The sequence below is a fragment of the Papio anubis genome, chromosome 1, assembly GCF_008728515.1.
Source record: "Papio anubis isolate 15944 chromosome 1, Panubis1.0, whole genome shotgun sequence".
Classification (NCBI taxonomy): domain Eukaryota; kingdom Metazoa; phylum Chordata; class Mammalia; order Primates; family Cercopithecidae; genus Papio; species Papio anubis.
In genome coordinates, this window is record NC_044976.1 from 88,908,672 (window position 1) to 88,925,510 (window position 16,839).

At 39.8% G+C, this 16,839-nt stretch overlaps 1 long non-coding RNA gene across 2 annotated transcripts in view; it reads right to left on the reverse strand.

Moving 5' to 3' along the window:
• Positions 1–293: 293 nt before the first annotated feature.
• LOC103886634 overlaps positions 294–16,839 on the reverse strand; it is a 102,932-nt gene continuing 86,386 nt past the window's right edge. The window contains exons 5-6 of one of the 2 annotated variants that reach the window (XR_004176133.1): positions 5,938–6,364; positions 294–416 (exon numbers count right to left, since the gene is read on the reverse strand). This is a non-coding gene — a long non-coding RNA (uncharacterized LOC103886634). Of the gene's footprint in view, positions 6,365–16,839 lie in introns of both variants that reach the window. The other variant, XR_002524528.2, reaches the window with a different exon arrangement.

Genomic DNA, 16,839 nt, shown 5'->3' on the forward strand with positions numbered 1-16,839 from the left:
TTCCCTTGAAGCATCTGCAATGAACTCAGTTTTATAAATCAAAACAAATATGAATTTAAATCCAACCATTAGGTTCTATAGCCAAAATTATGTTCTTGACCCTGTTGGTATAAAAATTAAAATTCCTTTGTTCAAGATTAATCCCTCCAATAATACATGATTTTCATAAATCTCTTTATTTCTGGGAAGTTCAAAAGGAGCAAACACAAAATTTGCAGAAAAGCACCAAACTAGCAATTACAGTCTCTAATGTAATACCTAAACTACAATGCTCCATTCCAACAGATTAAATATTAAGCTTTTCAAACAATTTATTCAATTCCATAGAACAGAAAGGGCAGCAGAGAAAAAGTGCAAACTTCGACATTAGTTGCTGAGTTTAGTGTTGCTTACAGTTTTCTTCTTTACTCTCAATCCTGTTAAAAAATAATGCAAATCTGTTTTTATTAATTTACATTAAGTTCACTTAACACTGATGAAACAGATCAGAAATGTATAATGAGGAACATTTAACAAGCTCCCGCATTAGGGCTAATCATGCTCTGTTTACGAGAGCTTATTTCATTCTTGGAAAATATCCTGGTAGAAAGCTCCATCCTTATTTAACAAGTAAAAAGGAGAGAACCACCAGCTACTGATAACAAAGAAATGAACAAGCTTAATAATCTCCAATTTGGTTTTCCACTCCACTTAATGATGGAGGCAATGCGAGCTCTGTGGCCAGAGTACATGAGGAAGCATCCACAAGTACTGAAAATTTAATTAAAAGTCAGAAAGCCACCGCAATGAAGACTCAGCAGAAAGCCATTTATTTTTAAAATCTAATATATTCTTCATGACTAAAGGCTAAAGCACATGCTGACTTACGCATTTAGCTGTAACTGATTTAAGCTACTTGATGATTTTTTTTCTTTTTCTTTTTTTCTTTTTTTTTTTTTTTTTTTTTTGCTCACAGGGTGGTGCTCAATTTGCAATGAAGTAAATTGGCAGAATTTAATTTGGTGGATTTTTTTAACTCTGTAAAAAGAATCCTCATTAAAGCCACACGATCAGCTGTATACTTTTTTCATCATTAACTAGCCTAACTGCAGGTAAAAGAGATACAATTACGGATTTATATAAATCCTATTGTCAATTTATAGCTGAAAGACTAGTGAGTTACCTCATTTTAAATAGGTTATTTTTTTTCCCTTAACCTTTCTTTGTTTTAATGAGGATTCAGTTTGTCACTGTCTGAGAAGTCTGCTGGCAGGAAAGTTTCTCAGAAATTATAAGGAATAAAAAGTAGGAATGGGAGAAGATACTTGTCTAAGTTTCAAATTTGCTGGAAGACTCGACATCTGAAATTCATCCCCAGAGCCGTATATTTATTGTCTATCAGCTGCCACGCTGGAGTACAGAAAGCCAAAACAACGAGAGCACTTAAGGAAGGCCTTGAGAAGAAAGGGAGTAGACAGCAATACCCCTAGGTACGCTAGAGTTGTGAGAAACATCACTGGACACAGTTGTGCCTTCCAGATGACCTTGGTATGGATATATTTTGCCTAGTTATTTTACCTTGCCTTGCTCAAAAAGGGGAGGGGGTGCTTTGAAGCAGCTGGGAGATCAGCGCAGAGTAGCACACTTATTCTGAGGCCTCAGAGTGAGACTTCAGAAAGCAACATTTCCCACTACCCCAAGAGATGTGACTAGACCTCTCCACTCCAGCCAAGAGCTTAACACCTTGCTGGTGTTGCTGTTAAAACCTAATTCCATCTGGGTGAACTTCATTCTGTGGAACTCAGTCACCACCTTCCCACTCCTCTTTCTGAGATCAGTTTTGGGGCCTTTTGAAGTCCGAAGCATTCTTGGCCTTTTCTTTCTCCTGCTCTCCAGTCTAGACTGAGTATTAGTTACCCCAGGTAACTAATACTAACCCACTACCACTGATTAAATTGGGGTGACCTCCTGGGGCTGGTCATCTCATTTTACCTCTGATACTCCCTGCAGAAGAGGTAAAAAAAAGAAGTGAGAATTTTCTCATAGGGATAGCATAAATCTCCAGTCTTTGTCCTGTCACACAGAAACAAGATTATAATATCTGCTGATTATGTTTATTGGTCAATGGGAATATGTTGCATGTTTTAAAGGATAAGATCAGGTCAAATACTTCTAGACTTTCCATTTTTCTTAATACCGTCAGTAGTTCTGTGCTTCCATATTTAGGCATTAGTCCAGGAAAGACAGAAAACCAGATACTATCATTAGCTTCCACTTTTTCTGGTGCCCCTAAACGTGAAGATTTAGCGACTTTTTTTTTTTTTTTTTTTTGCATATGGTTCATTTGTTTTACTGTACGTCCTTGAGGCTAAGACTTATGAAATTATGATGTGTAGGTGTATAACTGACCCAAAAAACTAGTCTTCTGCTTCTGTAGAAAGAATCACGTTTGATGCTTTTTCCATTTTAATTTCCAAATCATCTAAATCCTACTAATATTTGGAATCAATAGTCTTCTTCCATAACTTCCAGAACTTTCTTGGTACCAATCCCTCCCTGGGAGCAATGAAAGCCAAATCACTTCTCTCATTGTATGTTGGATCCAATTTCCCTTATCAAAAAGCAACCCCCATAGGACCTAACAATTTAGGCTTTTATATAACACTGATCATATTCAAAGAGTCTCCAACATCTGTATGAGCTACCTGGGTAGGCCTAAACCAGACAAAATCTCTGTGCTGTGACCCTGTCTTCAGGCCAGTGAAATGTTTTTTGAGCTTTTCACAAAGCAACATGGAACTTTTGGTAGCTTGGTGTCCAGAATGAAGTGCAATAGTCTACTCCTAACCACTTGTGAAGCATAACGAAAACCACAAGGAGATAACTGGGAGGCTCATAGAGAGCCTTCAGTACCTACTGACCCAGCAGTGCCCTTGGTAACTGACATTAATAAACTTCATCCTGATCTCACCACATCCAATGTAAAAATCCTGATAACATAAGATTCACCTTCATAAAAGCTGCCAAAACTATCAAAACAGTGTTCAAGGAGGCTTAGCAGCTATGACAAACGAGAACCAGGGCTCTTTGAATTTTAAGTTCCTCTTCCTTCCCATTCCAGTTTCACTACCACACTGCCATTTACACTTCTTCCAAATGCTTTGTTCCATTCTATCTAGTTATAGTGTTTCCTAACTCCTGCTTCCTAAGCCTCTGTCTCTCCAGTAGATAACTGTCTAATAGAGCCTCAGGGAGCTACTTATGAGATTTATTCTAGCTTTTAGTGGCCAAAGGAGATCACAGATTAAGTGTTCTGACCAACAGCAGTTTGGAAGGAATTCATCTCATGAGCAATTTGGTAGGATACCTCCAAAAAGCCTCAGACAGTCTTATCAGCTTGTTCCCCATCACCCACAACATGAACTCAATGATCTTCTGTTGACAGCTGTGCCCATCACTCAGGATCTTTGTTTCATCTGTTCTTCTTCTGCCTGGTTAAATCTGAACCAACCCTAGCCCATAAAGTCAGCTCTATTCATCAAGGTGCCATAATGCTCCCAGCACCCAAAAGTGACACAAAGACCAAATTTGTGTTTTACATAACTCACTCTGACTGTAGAACAGACAGGAAAACAATGGCATAGGAATTACTTATCTAAAGTGGAAGGCACAGCATGAGTGAGAAGAGGAGTTGGAAGTAGGGAAGGAACATATGTTCCCCATGTTGCTGGAGTATCAGTGCTTGCTAGGATATTCTTGCTTTTTCCTAGCATTGTCCAACTTCTCTTTCTGGTCATGGTTTTTGTTTTTGTTTTATACCTTAATAAATGTTTCACACTTTCTACCCCAGAAGAAAAAAATGAAGAAGACCTTAATATGGATAGTTCTATTATGCTTCCAACCTTACCAAAAACAATAAAATGTTTTCTTTGATGGATTGGAAGCCATAGAAACCCAGTAACTCACTATGGGTATGGGATCCAAATGAAAGAAAAAGTTGAAAGACTTTTGCAATAATATATATGAGGCTGAATGAGTATCTTAACTGGTGTACTAATGAAAGAAATGGGGAGGAAAGAATAAATTCAAGAACTATTTAACTGATAAGCTGGCAGAACTTGGTGACTGATTGTTAAGTGGTAGGTTCTTAGCTTGACATCTAGATGAATGATGATAGCACCAATTGCAATAAATAATATAGGATGCAAAGGGGAGAAGAAAAGGGTGAAGTTGGAGCACATTCAATTTGAGATGCCTATGGAAAAATTAGATGAAAATATCCAGAAGCAAGCTGAATATAAGGACGAAAGAGGTCTAAATTGGGAATGTAGATTTGGACATCAACAGCAAGGATGATAATTAAAATCATTAAATGGATGAGACCACCTACATGGATGATGTAGAAAAATAAGTCATGAGCTGAGGCCAGTAGCACTGACAACCTTTGTGATTTCAGGCAAGAGGAATGCTTACGGCCAGCAGTTCAAGACCAGCTTGAGCAACATACTAAGACTGTGTTTAAAAACAAAGTAAAACTAAGAAACTTTATGAGATGAAATCAAAGGAAGAGGAGCCCAGAACAGAGATTAAGAAAGGTCAACTTTTCTAATCTCAAAGCACATTGTAGGCTTACAACACAGAGTGAAATCTGTGTGTGTGTGTATGTGTGTGTGTGTGTGTGTGTCTCCATGTGAATGGCTGTGCATAAGGATTATATGAGAATGGAGAAAGGTAGTGAAGGATGTATACCATACTGTACATGTAGGCTACAGGACTGAGACAGAAAAGGAGGGAATGGGGAAGAGGGAGAAAGGAAAGAAGGTAAGGCAAAGAAAGAAAAAAATCAATGTGTAAAAACAATTTCTATTAATGATTCCATTTAGGTAAGAGTGTGTGTGTGTGTGTGTGAGTGTGTGTGTGTTCACATATAAAGAAAGTAAGAAAAAAATGAAAAAGGATAGCGTTATATCTATGTCTCCTCTCTGATTTCCCGGAATATATTCTCAAGTGAAAAAAGCAAAGGTTAATGTGCAAATTTGGTCCTATTTTGATACAATTATTTTTAAATTACTCATGAGAATATATTTTCGTATATGTATCTACAAAAAAGTGGAAAGTGTGGAAGGTTCTCACCAGTCAACTAATCCTGAATCCTTCCAAAGCATGGGATTGGGCATAGAAAGAGCAGCAATAATTAGTGTTCTCTTATACATTTTTATATTGTTTCACTCGTAACAACTAGATTGAATTGCTCTGTAATTTATAAAACATCCAATAAAAATTTTAAAAATCAGAGCAGTGGTTGCTTGAATTCAAATTCAGTTGCAGCAGGCAGTCCCTCATCACAGAGACCACCACCACATGTCTCTTGATTGCCCTATGACTCACTGCTGAGCCAGAGGCTACAGTCTATTAATGCGTCATCAGGCTACTATTTTTTGAACTCCTACTCATCGTTATCCTGCCCTTTACTGTTTATGAATCTTTTTTCTTCCTAAATTTTTAAATGCAGGCCATTTCTTATATACCTTTGACATCTCAAACATTCACTCCCCTTGGAATTTTTCAATTTATATGAGAAAGGCCAGGCATTCCCATATAATCCTTGGAAGAATAAATAAGTTAATTATCTGAAAACATTAACCTTTGTTGAGTTAATCGTATCCACTTTATCAGTGTAACTAAAATGTCTTCAAATTCCATGTGATGTGGTATTATTTTTTTCAATCTGTAGTTTGGATTACAGAAATGGATAGCTAAAAATTTAAAGACTATTTGACTGTACATTCATGATAAATTAGAAATTAAAATATTCCCTAGATATTTCCAGGATCAAGTACTCCAAAGAAAATACCATCTAAATAGCTGGAGAATATTGCCACAGGGGACAACACATCTATATATCCCACGGCAATATGCTTGGACTGAGGTCAAAAGCAAGATTAACAAGTGACTTACATTCCATGGTAAAGACAGATGTATATTCTGCCTGAATGCTTCATGTTTTTCTCTTCTGCAACAAGTGACATCATATTTTGCATTCATTACATTAGAAGGAATAATACAAGATAAAATTAGTTTTAATTAGGAACAAAACCAAAGCTTTTAGATTTTACACAGCATTCTAAAAAGTGACCAAGAACCACTGCACCCTTCTAGGATCTCAACAAGGATTTAACTCTGGAATATCAGCTCAGTTCACGAAAGTTTTGATGTTCTGGTTCCAGCTCAGAAATTGAGAAAACATATAGTTTAGGCTCCAGTTTTCACTGGTCCATTGTTGAATACACAAAACACATTGTTTTGGTTCATGGTTTGAGAAAATACACTGAGTGGGTTCAAAATGAAGTCCAGAAGACGTAGAAATGTTTCATACTTTGTGTAACTGAAAAAAAAAAATACAGGTAATTACTCACAATCTAGTTTTTCAAATACATTTTTCTGCTGAGCAACATGGTTAGTATTTTTGTCCTAACCAAGCAAAGGGTAGTTGGTATACTTTCCCAAATAAAGAAGGACTTCACTGCCACCAACTGAATCTTTTTACTAGAGAAAATATGAGTAGAAAACAAAGGATGACACTGAGGTACATGACCTCTTCTGCCTGTGAGGCACCTCAGCGTGCAGCTTGGCGGATGGTCTTCCTGGGGAGAGTAGACTTTGGATAGGCAGAGCAAGGCAGTGTGGAAGATGGGAGATAATCAGTCAAAATGGTTCCTGTCATACAACTGGGAGAGTTCAGGAGTCCATGCCAGTTCAAAGTTTACTGCTCCTGGGAGCTAGTTTCATAAATAAGAAGGTATAATCTGCAACCATTCAAGGACGCAGAAATTTTTGTTGATATGTGTCCTAAAACTGTAGGACATTTTTCCTTTATTAACATACCTGCCTTGCATGTTAATACATTAATCCTGCCTTGATCACCACTCAGCTCTGAATAGCCAGGGTTACAGAAATCTACATCATACTTCTAATTCTTGAGTATTAGATTTTTTCTTCTTCTCCTCTGGTTTTAATTGTGCAGAAGCAAAGCCAACATAAGCAATGTAAAAATCAAGTCTTGCTAGTTAAATGTAAGAACACAGAGCAAAATATCTGAGAAAGGTTACACCTCTTTAAAGATGCAAATTGATAATGGAGCTCAATATCAAAACAACAGAGTGCTGTTAATTTTTAAAAAGGTGCAAATTGCTAATCTTACTTAAGGCTTTTTTTAAAATTGCTTATTAAGAGTCCTAGCACAAAAAAATTAAACAAAATTAACTCTTAAAAATAGAGGCCAAAGGGCTAAATACAAGCTGCACTATAATCTTTTGCTTCATTTTGGATTTCAGGGAGAGTTGCTAAATTTTGGAGACCTTATATTTACCCCAGGGTTGGTCTAAAAGTTCCCACACTCGGTTTTTCAGTTATCTATTGCCACAATATTTCCACATATCAACCCCAAAAATCTGGTGGTATACAACAATTAGCATATATTTAATTCACAAGTTTGAGGGTTCAGCTGATCTTGATCAGCCTTGGCTGATCTTGCCTGGTTTCACTCATGCATCTGCAGTTAGCTGTGGATTGACTAAGAGGCTCTGCTGATCTTAGCTGGGCTTGCTGACATGTCTGGGGTCAGCTATTCATTGACTGATTTGCTGACTGAGGTGATAAGGCAATGGGATGCTACTCCATTTGTTTCACTCTCTAGCCGGCTAGCCTAGACATAATCTCATGGCCATAACAGAGGAGAAATAGTTGAAGCAGAGACATGCAAGCATTTCTTCCAACCGTCTGCAAGTATCACACACACATAGATTAATATTTGTTTTGCAGTCATCCTGTGAAGGTGGAATAGACCCTCTGACCCCAATTAGTAGGTTGGATATCCAGACTGATAATACATCGCACACCAAGAGAATTTGAAAGAAAGGTTATTAGTCACACAAGGGACTTTTTGGGCGGGGGCAGGGGGGCGGTTGGGGGCAGGGTAGACACAAGACAATCTGGAATGACAAGACAGGAGAGTGACTTGAGCCTTTATAGTGGTCAGGGGTTGGGGAGGGGGAAGGGATTGTCATGTGTGTGAGGGTTTTCAAACTTCTCTGTGATGCAAAGAAGCCAGGGGTGTATGTGTGTTTTCTTGTCTAAAGTACCAGATGTATGGTGGTGGGAAAGAGAAGGGTGGACGTGGCTGGGTGCAGTGGCTCACGCCTGTAATCCCAGCACTTTGGGAAGCTGAGGTAGGTGGATCACCTGAGGTCAGGAGTTCAAGACCAGCCTGAACAACAAGGCGAAACCCCATCTCTACTAAAAATACAGAATTAGCCAGGTATGCTGGCAGGTGCCTGTAATCGAGCTACTTGGGAGGCTGAGGCAGAAGAATCACTTGAACTTGGGAAGCAGAGGTTGCAGTGAGCCGAGATCACACTATTGCACTCCAGCCTGGGCAACAAGAGCGAAATTCTGTTTCACAAAAAAAAAAAAAAAAAAGTATGGGTGAAGTCCAAATCCTATCAAACAGTCTAACCTCAAAACTGGAATCAAACTCTTTATTACAACATTCCATTGACCAAAGGAAGTCATGTGGCCAAACTCAGAATCAAAGGACAGAGAAATCAACTCCAGTGAAAGAAATTACCAAGTAATATGCCAAAGGTGCATGGAAACAAGAAGGGTACAGAATTGAGAAAATTAATGCAATCCAACACCTAACGAAGACGGATACTCAGGACCAAGGTACTGTTGTCTCCAGAAAATGCTTTGTATTTGTATGATGATAACAATGGGTTATACACCCAAGACATTGAAGATATGTAGCAAGGAATGATGAATCCAGAGTTAATGAGTTTATGTGACCCTCCACAAAGGAAAAAGAAACACCAAACTTAAAAATCTTCTACTGAATCTGATATGTTGAGGGTGAGCTGGTGGGGATCTAGGAGTGCAGGGTAAGTGCTGCTAGATCCCAAATTTGATGTCTCTTATTTCTCAACCTATGACATTAGGTCCTGCTGATTCAGTATAATTACCCCTTGGTGAATCCTCCCAAGAAAGAAAAACCCTAACCTGGTCCTAAGTCTCCACAACATTTATTACAGTTTAACTTCTCCTTCCCCTACCCCATTATTTGAACTTGAGAAATATATCTCAATTTCAATATTGGTCTACATAAAATACAGCAAGAAGAGAAAGCTTGCTGACCTCCAGTTTCCCATTCAAGTTCTCCCCACCTCATACAGTAATTTAATATAAAGACACTATAAGTACTCTTTATGTTATTCACCATTCAGTTATTCCTCCCTCCATCCTACCAGCATATACAGGGCACCTAGTCTGTAAGAAGAGTAAAGATCTTGCTACTTCCCCTTCAACAGCACTACCCCACGCACACCAAAGCATGCTGTGCTTACCCTCTGCCTCCTTCCAGAAGCTGAGTGTGGAACTACTGATTTCTCAGAACCAGCAGCGCTGCACAGACGAGTCAGCCAAACCCAGCAAAGTAAGCAAACAGAATTTTATTGCCAAAATTTAAAACAACGTATCTGAGTAGTGAGCTAGAAACTTCAAATTCTAGATTCCTTAGGAAAAGACCCCACTAGAAAAAGATAAGAATCCCATGAATAGAAAGGGATAATAACTCTTAAGGGAATTTGAAATCCTCAGGAGAAAATATGCCAATTAAAACAAATTTATTTTAAATGCCCACTCTCTTTCGCCTCTCGCATCCAATCAATCACATGTTCTGTCCACTTGACCTCTAAATTATCCATTAAATCCATCCACTTTTATCTGTCTCCTTAACCTGCAGATAACCAAAATACTTATGTGCCTTCTGTCCATGACTCACCAGTATTTTCAGAAGGAATCCCTAACCCCATTACACAGACTATAAGACTTTCCATGAAACTGTCTCTTTTCCACCTCTTCAGTCTCATCTTTTTCCAGTACATACTCTGTATCTCCCATATGCATTTCCCTGGGCCCACCACATTTATTAAAGGCTTCAGTCTTTTGTAAATTGCCTTTGCCTAGAATGCCCTTTAGTGACCCAAACAATCTCCAAATGATAATCTCCAAACTATTCTTCACATTCCAGTTCAAAAGCCTTATGCACTGTGAATTCTTTCCCACCTCTTCACAGTTAATCATTTCAGGCCTCTGCATGCTCAATCTCTTCTACCTATCTCTAATGCAGCCCAAGTCAGAGCTTCATCATAAGAATTTTTGACCTATTTGTTTCTGATTAGAATATGAGCTCCTTGCAAGTGGACACCATCTCATTCTTCTTTGCTTCTTCTCTATCCCTACCTGGCTCTTAGTATAATGCCTGGTACCTAGCAGGCACACAACACATGTCTGACAAATGAATAAATGAATATATTATTCCTTCCTGACAGATCTTTTACCTCTCCCACACCAACAGAATGTTATGCCCATAGTGGTGACTGAGACAAACTAAACATGGAATCGGTACTATAAACTTCTGAGAAGCACAACCTAAAAGATCAAGATAATAAAACACACACACACAATGAGAGACACATGGAGAAGTGGAAAAGAGAATGAGAGGGAAGAACTGAATGAGAAGAACCAGAAAAGATCATAGAACTAACAGACAGAAAGAGTTTGGATAGGCAAGAAGAAACAAACAAAGCAAGGTGAGAGTTATGACAGTAAAAGATGGCTTGGACACCAAGAGAAGGAAAGAGATGGAAAGCACTCTTCATAGAGAAAACAGAGAGCAAGGAAGAAGAAGAAAGCTAAGGAAACTAAGAAGAACCAATTACAAGGAAAGCAAAAAAGACTTATTCAAGGAGTATGGTGTTAAAAAGTAAATGAAGTGAAAATTTTTAAGGGTTAAACTCTACCAAAAAAAAAATAAACAGTATGATGGCTAATTTTTACAAAGTAAAACTTAAGACAAGTGAAGAAAAAGCATAACAAGTGTTTTGCTCATGTTTATATGTCATAAAATATTAAATAAGAATTAAAACACTTTACCAATAACTCTGTCTCTGTGCAATACAATCTACACTGTTCTTTTCTGGAGAAATGAACTCACTGTGTGACTCTGTTCCGGCACCTAATCTTTCTAGCGCCAAGAGTTGTTTCCTCGTAAAAACCAGGCCAGTTATATTGACCTACCTAGGTAGGATGTCCTTTAGTAACATAAACCTCCTCCAACTGATAATCTCCAAACCACTCTTCACATCCCAGTCCAAATGCCTCATGCACTGTGAATTCTTTCCCACATCTTCAGAGTTCATCATCCCAGGCCTCTGCATGCTCAGCACCTAGGTAGGTCAATATTATTGGTCTGGTTTTTAAGAGGAAACAACTGTTGGAACTAGAAAGATTAGGTGCCTGAACAAGATCTCACAATGAGTCCATTTCTCCAGAAAAGAACAGTATAGATTGTATTGCACAGAGACAGAGTTATGTGAAGAAGAGAAAGACTTATGCAAACCTCTCATGGCAGAAGAAAAGGGAAATATAAATGAGCAGAAGGCAGAGAAGGCAAGTAAAAATTTGTTGATAGGTTCCTATAAAGTGTCCAGGGCTTTAAACACACCACCCTGTGTCCAACAATGTATGTCCTAGAATGACCAAGAATCAAGCCCATGAAAGAGAAAGAGAGGGCTTGCTTTCTCTCTCTTGCGAGCAGCAAACCACAAGTTCATTCAGTTCCTTGATTTAGGAGTAGGGCCAGAGACACAAGGAGAACCCAAAAGAGAGGGCTGATATGGTAGGGAATCCCACACAAGTAGCAAGTTGAGGAAGCATCCAACAGCTTGTCCCTTCCTTGACTCCACGCTTCCTGCAAGTTGTGTCCTTATATACATGGGAGGGCCTTCCAGCAGCGGCAGTGAAACTGCTTGTGACATTTGAATCTCCTGGGCTTCCACTGCACTTCTCAAATAGCCATTATCTCTGGATTGCAATCACAGGGCTACAGGCAGTCTCACCCACTGGACTATGAACAACTTGAGGTCAGCACTTGTGTCTTCCTCGTCTCTTCATACGCAACACCCATCAAGATACTCAGCATGTAGTAAATGATAAGTAAACTAAGTGAAAGAATAGATGAATAAATAAACAAGAAAATGATAAATGCTGCTTAATCTTTAAGCCAAGTCCCCTGAGGGTTTGACAGTTCTCTGGGCACCGAGCTACAATTCAAAACATTTACCACTAGATGGCACTATTTTAATGAGGCAATAAAGCCCTTATTCTAGCATCCTTACTATCAGATACAGGTAAGTGCTTTAATCAGAGTATAAAATGTATTACTAAAAGAGGGAATCTTCTAACCCTGTAATTTCTTACAATTTCATAATACTCTAATTCTTTACTTGTCAAGAGGAAAATACTTTCCAACAATTTTTCTAAATTCTCACTTTCCCCCATGCCACTGGTATGGCCTCATAGATCACTATTAGGAAGTTGAATCCTTTGAAGACCCCCTCTATAAACCTGGAGAACCTCCCTTGTTAGGATTGGCTATTGTTATAGGTGTTCTCAACCTCATATACCAGGGCTTTAAAATCACATCCCTGGGGACAGAGTCAGCCCTAAACAATAACCACATAAGCGGCCACCCATCTCATGGCATTTGTGGAGTTTCTCAAAGTTGAAATTCCTAGGCCATTGTCACCATGGCCAGTCAGAACAAGGCTTAGCAGCAGTAACAGGCAGTCAGGCACTGGGTGAGTCTCTACACACTGCTAGCAGATTCAAGGAGACAGGGGACCCAAAATATGTCTCTGAAAAAAGTGGGATGGAAAGCAGCAGGAAAAGAGAAGGGCAATTTTCCAAGGCTTCCCAGCCCACAGCAGTAATGATCATCCTGGGGCCAAGCCATTAAGTCCCCTTCATTTGGGCTCAAAAAAGCCATTTTCCTCATGGAAAGACAAAACAAACCAATTCATGATTTTGCCTCTTCTCTGTATACCAATAAGGTAATTACTGTAAAAAGGTGTACCTGTTACATTGGTTTAATTCCTTTTTAAATAAACCTGGTATTGAGAAGTCATGTCTTCATTTTTGATAGCTTCCTTCCAAAGGTCCGAAGGGGCATGCTGATCTTTAGATTCTCAGAACGCCCTCCCCCTGCAGCTGCTGCAGGTTCCAGCTTGTCACACCCAAGCCACTCCTTCTTCTGTTCCTTCTACAGGCTGCTACTTGCCTGGCACTGTTGAGCACATACCGCCTCACTCAGGAACTCTGGGAGAGCAAAGATCATGCCTTTTGTACCTTTTAAAATCCCTTTTTATTGCCTAGCACAAAGCCCTGTTGAATAAGAAAGAGAATAAAATAGCCTAAGTTTGAAGCTACTCTAGAACTCAGCAATTAACTCATCTTCATCATAGCTTATAGGGCAGCTGCACATCTTAAGTGGCACCCAAGTCTACATCATCCAAACCTCATCTGTTTAGATCCGAACTCATCATGTCCTCCTTCTATCCCCTTTCCCCAGATCTGCTCCTCTTCCTGACTTCCTTCTCTCTTTTGATGGCACTATTGCTCTGCCAGGCATCCAAGCTCAAAACCACAGACTAACGTTTGCCTTTTTCCCCTTCCTTGCCCCCCCTTGCTTTCACCCCATCTCCCCTTTGCATCTCCACAGCATGTTCAGGCCCTCAGTCTCTCCTGCCTTAGAACTTGTCTCTCTGTTACAGGTTAAGATTTTTGAGGATGGAGAGCCTTTATTTACTGATTTTCTCATTGTCTTTAGGGCTTTCACAATAGGAGTACTCAGTTTATTAATTCATTTACTTGAGAATGTATTAGATGCTGGCCACAAAGCAATGAATAAGATAGGAGATATACATACACACAGAGAGACTATACTGAATATCAGTGAAATTTAAGTAAAAATGAAAGATTGAGCTTGAACTAACCCATCCCTAGAAGCTTCTCAAAGTATCTCTTATTTAAGAATAAAAACTTGTTTCCTTGTATTATAAAATGTGCAATATTCTATGGAGTAGGACATGAACTACTTTCACTCAACTATAAAGCCAATGAAAAGAAAATGAAATTGTCCAGATTTGGGCACAGAAGAGGCAATTTAGAAGAATGACAATTTAGTATTGAACTATTTTTAGAGGTGAGCGATACCCTATGTTCTGAACTGTCCCTGGCCTCCTGCCCAAATAAGAGACTGGCAAATCTGATTTATAATTTTTAGAAAAGATGATAAAGGAATGGTGCACAATGCCTTCCAGATTACATTTGGATTTTAATAGAAAATGCCAGTGCTCCTGTCTCCAAGGGTGATGCATACTGGAACCTTCAGGTGCTCTGGCATTTAGCTCATGAGGGCTATTCCTGGCCCACCTGATGACATCACACAGGCTTTCACCCCATCATAGGCAGGAACAACCCTGGTACTACTGCACCCATCAGAGTGTCTCAGGCTATGGAATGATAGTACTGGCTCCCCCTTCTTTTAAAGGATGACTCTCAGTGTCTCAGAGAAATAAAAAGAGTCAAGAGCACAAGCTCTGGGGTCAGAAAGATCTGGTAATGGTGATAACTGTTGTTGCTGCTGCTGTTACTACCTTTATCATTTTTAGTATTCAGGATTTCCCCGGGCTATACCAACCCCAGCCTATATCCAGGGCACTGTGGGGTACACCACTACTCCCCAAAACCTGACTCTGAGTTCTGGGGCATACCAACTAGAGACATGCAGAAGCTGGAATATTTGCTAAATAAGAAAGCATGAGGTCTCTCCAGGCCTTCACCTAGCACCCACCCCCTCCCAGTCCCTACATTCCATTCCTTAATCCACAGCTAATACTTATTGGGTTATTTATTGCATGCCAGGCACTATGCTAAGACCGTCACACACCTGACCTTATCTAATCTTCACACAACCCTATGAAGTACATTATATTAGTATCTCTGCTTCCAGAGGAGAAAACTGAAAATTAGATAGGATAATCTTTCTTCAGGTCATACAGCCAGGAAGAAGAGGGAGTTTTCTGAATATTTTTATATTTTTTCCTCCAACTTTTTACAAAGACAACTTCTATTTGGTTTCCAATTTCTGTTTTAAATCCCTACTTTGATATTAGACCATATTGTATCAGTAAATTAAGCCCTGACATTTAAGGAGAAGTCATTCATTTAGATGCCTAAGTATAATTCTTTTTTTAGGGAGGCAGCAGGGGGCAGTATGGAGTCTTGCTTTGTGGACCGGACTGGATTGCAGTGGCACGATCTTGGCTCACTGCAACCTCTGCCCCCCGGGTTCAAGTAATTCTTATGCCTCAGCCTCCTTAGTAGTTGGGACTACAGGCACACACCACCATGCCAAGCTAATTTTTGTATTTTTAGTAGAGATGGGGTTTTGCCATGTTGGCCAGGCTGATCATGAGCTCCTGACCTCAAGTGGTCCACCTGTCTCAGCTCCCAAAGTACTGGGATAACAGGTGTTAGTTATCCTGTTATCCCAGGCCTAGGTATAATTCTATATCCATGAGCTAACCTTGGCCAATATTCCTGGAATATCTTTTAAAATATATATTTTGATAGAATTAAAAATATCCTGTAATTATCTGTAAGACAAAGGTTGTCATTTTACAGATGAGAAAAATAAAGCCCACAGGTATTTCATATGTCTTGCTCTAAGTGTCATAGCAGGAAGAGAGCTGGAATCCAGGGCACTTCTCTTCCCAAAGGGCTCAGCTCACCAACTAAGACTAACTATGAACACCATGAAATTATAAATAATGGGCTCTTCCTTATAAGTAGAATTGCATGGTGGTTAAGAGCAAAGGCTCCGGAATCAGCCCAAACAGGCTTCTTCTCATTTCCATTATTACATGACCTTGGTCAGCTAGTGATATGGCTGGGCTGTGTTCCCACATATTGTGGGAGGGACCCAGGTGGGGTAACTGAATCATGAAGGCCAGTCTTTCCTGTACTATTCTTGTGATAGTGAATACACCTCTCAAGATCTGATGGGTTTAGCAGGGGTTTCTGATTTTGCTTCTTCTCTCATTTTCTTTTGCTGCCACCATGTAAGAAGTGCCTTTTGCCTCCCGCCATGATTCTGGGGCCTCCCCCTGCCGTGTGGAACTGTAAGTCCAGTGAAACTTCTTTTTCTTCCCAGTCTTGGGTATGTCTTTATTGGCAGCATGAAAACAAACTAATACAGCTAGTGAGGTCTCACAAGAGCTTGCAAAGATGACTTCACCAGGCTATCAGACAGGAAAGGGAACAAGAAGAACCATTAGAGACAGAGTCATGGAGGCATGAAATAGCATGGGGTACTCAGAGGGATAAGAGTAAGATATTGGTAGAGCATAAGAACCAAGGCACAAGGTGGGGGATGAGGAGGCTGGAGGGGTAAGCAGAGGCCAGTGATATGTCCAGGTAAGGAGCTTACACTTTACTATGCAGGTGACGAGGAACCAATGACAGGTTTCAATAGGATAGCAACAAGGTCAGATAGGTGTTTTGGATAGCTCTGATGATCTATCTCCAATGTCTCTTGTCTTTCTACCTGCCTGAAACAACCTTGCACCTTCTCTTCTTCAAACCAAATTCAAAATGAAGTTCAAGGTTCTGCTCATAATTCATCACCATTGGAAGGCCTTGTCTGATGCTCCTACCCCATGAGGTTCCTTCCCTTTTTCTGCATTCCCTCAGCAGGTCTGATCAGCTCCACCACGGCTCCCTTCATCAGCCTTGGAACAGTCGTCAAGACCTCCAGAGGCAAATGTGTGTGCAGCCACCAGATGATGGTTCTTTCAGGGTAGGACACTGTGTATCACTTTGGGACCCACTCCAGTAGCCCACACCCAGCAACTGCTCTGACAGGACTGCTGCAGCTGGAAGAGAGGTAGCAGACTGTTTATC